This window comes from Gavialis gangeticus, unplaced genomic scaffold (assembly GCF_001723915.1).
Source record: "Gavialis gangeticus isolate Ggan-Ray unplaced genomic scaffold, GavGan_comp1, whole genome shotgun sequence".
Lineage (NCBI taxonomy): Eukaryota > Metazoa > Chordata > Crocodylia > Gavialidae > Gavialis > Gavialis gangeticus.
In genome coordinates, this window is record NW_017729025.1 from 89589565 (window position 1) to 89592980 (window position 3416).

General features: G+C 48.0%; 1 long non-coding RNA gene across 1 annotated transcript in view; it reads left to right on the forward strand.

Moving 5' to 3' along the window:
* LOC109298830 overlaps positions 1 to 2257 on the forward strand; it is a 17697-nt gene extending 15440 nt beyond the window's left edge. The window contains exon 2 of the long non-coding RNA XR_002097714.1: positions 2160 to 2257. This is a non-coding gene — a long non-coding RNA (uncharacterized LOC109298830). The remainder of the gene's footprint in view (positions 1 to 2159) is intronic.
* The last annotated feature ends 1159 nt before the right edge of the window (positions 2258 to 3416 follow it).

The window sequence follows — 3416 nt, forward strand, 5'->3', positions numbered from 1 at the left end:
CACCCCACACCACAACACACTTACCAGAGGATCTCAAGATATAGGAAAGTATATTTTTAACAAAACTAGAACTCAAGCCATATACTTGTAAAAGAGACACAGAGAATATACTTGCAACCACAAATTAAAACTAACAGTTCTCAAATTTACCAGGGGTGTTCACGATACCAAACAGCCCTCTAAAAAGGGTCCTTCAAAGAAGATAGGACAGGCCAAAGGCATTTACAGCTGGTTCACCTTAAGAGTGCATCTTGGCTACTTAAAAATTGCTGAACACTTATCACCTATACACAGCAGCCTAGATGCCAGGAAGAAAAAAAGGTTCCTGAATGAAGTTTATAATTCAAATATTGTTCTACGCAAGTAGTACTTGAATTGGAGCATGGTATACTCCAATATTAAATCCTTAAGAGTAGTACAAAAATTAAAGGAGTGAAAACAGTTGCCTACCTATTAGGGCTGTGCAAAGCTTCAGTCGCCAATTCGATTCGGAGGCGATTTGGCCTGATTCAGCAGCCAAACTGCCAAACCCAGATCGAATTGGGAGACCCGTTAAAAGGTCCAAATCAAATACAAAGCCTCTGAATTGATTTGGAAAAGACTCGGAGAGATTTGGAGATTCAGATTGGCCGGGGAAAGGCAGACACAGATGGGCAACAGCTCCTCTGGCTATGCCTGTCTCTCCCTGGTTAGGGGGAGCCGCGGGAGAAGCTGCCATGGCTGCCTGGCCCCATCCCCCACCTGGCCCCAGCCTCCCAGCACTTTAAAAAAAAAAAAAAAGCTCCACCCTCACTGGCTGCAGCAGCAGGGATCAGGGACTTTGAGGGCTTGTGGCAGAGCCCCCTCACGCAACACAGGGCTGTAAGGGACAGCGGGGATCACGTCCCAGCTCATCTGGCACCCAGGTGACAGCTGCCCCATGGCGTCGGTGCAGCGCAACTCAGCAGGGCACTGCACATTGTCCAGTAGCTCCAGATGCCAGGTGGAGGGGGGCATCACCCCTGCCCCCTCTGTGTGTGGGGGGGGGCTCTGCCACAAGCCCTCAGAGGCCTTGATCCCCACCACTGCTGCAGACAGTAAGTGCGTGCCCCCCCCCTTTTTTAACTGCCAGGAGGCTGGGCAGCCATCAGGGGCGGGGAGGCTATGCCACATGGCCCCAGAGCTGTCACAGCCTCAGCTACCACCATTAAGTGCAAGGGGGGGGGTTGTTTTTGTTTCATTTTTTAAGTGCCAGGAGGCTGGGGCCAGGCAGGGGATGGGGCTGGGTAGGGCAACCACGGGGGCTTCTCCCACAGCTCCCCTTGCCCAGGGAGAGGCAGGCACAGCTGAAGAAGCAGCCTCCCAGCTGTGCCTGCCTCTCCCCAGTGGATCCCAATCAGCACCGAATCTCCTATTCTAATTTGGCCAAATCGAATGGGGACAGTGATGTAAACCACCAGATCAAATCACTGTCCTCCAAATTGGCTAAATCCGAATCAAATGCTTCCCTATTCGCACAGGCTTACTACCTACTTTAAGCCAATTCCAGTGAAAAGATGCACACAGTTTTTTCTTTTATCACTAAATGACCATTCTACATTTATAGGTGGGTTTTTTTTAGAAGAGAAAACATGTATTTTACAAAGTTCACTCCAAATCTCAGAAAAGGGTACATTTAAGTTTATCAATCCATCTCTTTTCCAACCTTTAACAAAATACAATTATAAGAATATAGCATCTCCAAGCTTTATAGAAGCATTGTAATAAGGTTTTGTGAAAATTAGAAGCCCTTATCAAAAGAAAAATGAAAAAATTAAAGTCCTTAAAATGGGTATTAAAAAAAGCAAAGCTACCACTAAAAATTCTAATAATGGGTCAACCTAACTACAGGGCTGCACATAACATCCAGTTATTAATCTGCTGTGTTGAGGGGTGGAGGGGAATTTTCAGTTCTCCCAGGTCAATTAAGGAAAGTTCTGTTCTGAAAATTAACCTCAAATATGGCACCTGTGGACTGAATGCTGGTCTCTCAAATGATTTCCTGGTATACATAATCAAATTTGACAGCTGCAGGGGCATGATGGACTTCACCTCTCAGTGAAAAGTGAAAGTCTTTTCTCCAACAGGTTGGCTGATCTCCTACGTCAGGCTTTAAACTAGCTCAGACGGGGGACAGGGAGGCTGAAGGAGAACATCAGGAACCTGCAATCCATGGGACGTCCAACAGTACAGCACAGGTAAGCAATAAGGGGCCCACTGGGCATCAGAGCCGGGGGGCGACAAAGGTGTCAGTCACAGGGCTCAAGTGCCTATACACTAATGCTAGAGGCACGGGGAACAAGCAGGATGAACTAGCACTCCTGCTTGCAGAAAACACTTACGACTTAGTGGGGTTAGCAGAAACCTGGTGGGACTCTACCCACGACTGGGTGGTACGCATTGAGGACTATAAGCTATAGAGAAAGGATAGTGAGGAGGAGAGGGGGAAGGGTTGCACTCTATGTCAAGGAGCGTTATACATCGACCCTTATCAAAATAGAATTGGAGGAGGAGAAAGTAGAAGGATTGTGGGTTAGGATACATGGAGGTTAAGGGGAAAAGGATTTGGTGGTAGTGGTCTGCTACAGACCCCCACACCAAAGCGAAGAACTAGATTTGGAACTCCTGAGGCAGCTCTCGGAGACCATAAAGACTAGGGAAGCAGTAGTCATGGGGGACCTAAAGTACCCTGACAGCTGCTGGGAGACACAGACAGCAAATTCCCACCGTTCACACAGGTTCCTATCTGGCGTACAGGACCTCCACCTGACACAGGAGGTACACGGTCCCACTAGAGGGAATGCCTTACTGGACCTGGTATTGGCAATGGGGGATGATATGGTAGGGGACCTACAGATCAGTGGTCATCTGGGGGACAGTAACCACCAAATAACAGAATTCACCATAAGGCGCAAAGTGGGAAAGGTAACTAGTAGGGTGGAAGTGCTAGACTTTAGGAAGGCTGACTTCAGCAAGCTCAGGCGTTTAGTCAATGATGCACTGCAGAGTAAGAGATTTGGCAAGATGGGAGCCCAGGAAGGGTGGCTGTGCCTCAATGAAGCAATCCTTCGGGCACAGAGGGAGACGATCCCGAAGCAGGGGTAAAGGTAGAAAGGGGCCAAGAGGCTTCCTTGGCTGACCAGAGAAATCCAGAGCAGCCTAAGGGCAAAAAGCGGGGCATATAAGCAGTGGAAACAGGGAGAGATTACTAAAGAGGAGTAAACCTCCTCAGCTTGAAGTTGTAGGGAGGCAGTTAGAAAGGCCAAAGGTACCATGGAGCTGCAGATGGCATCCCAAGTTAAGAATAACAAAAAATTGTTTTTCAGATATATAGGGAATAAAAGGAAGGCCCAGGGTGGAACAGGACCACTACTGAATGGGCAAAAGCAATTGGTGAC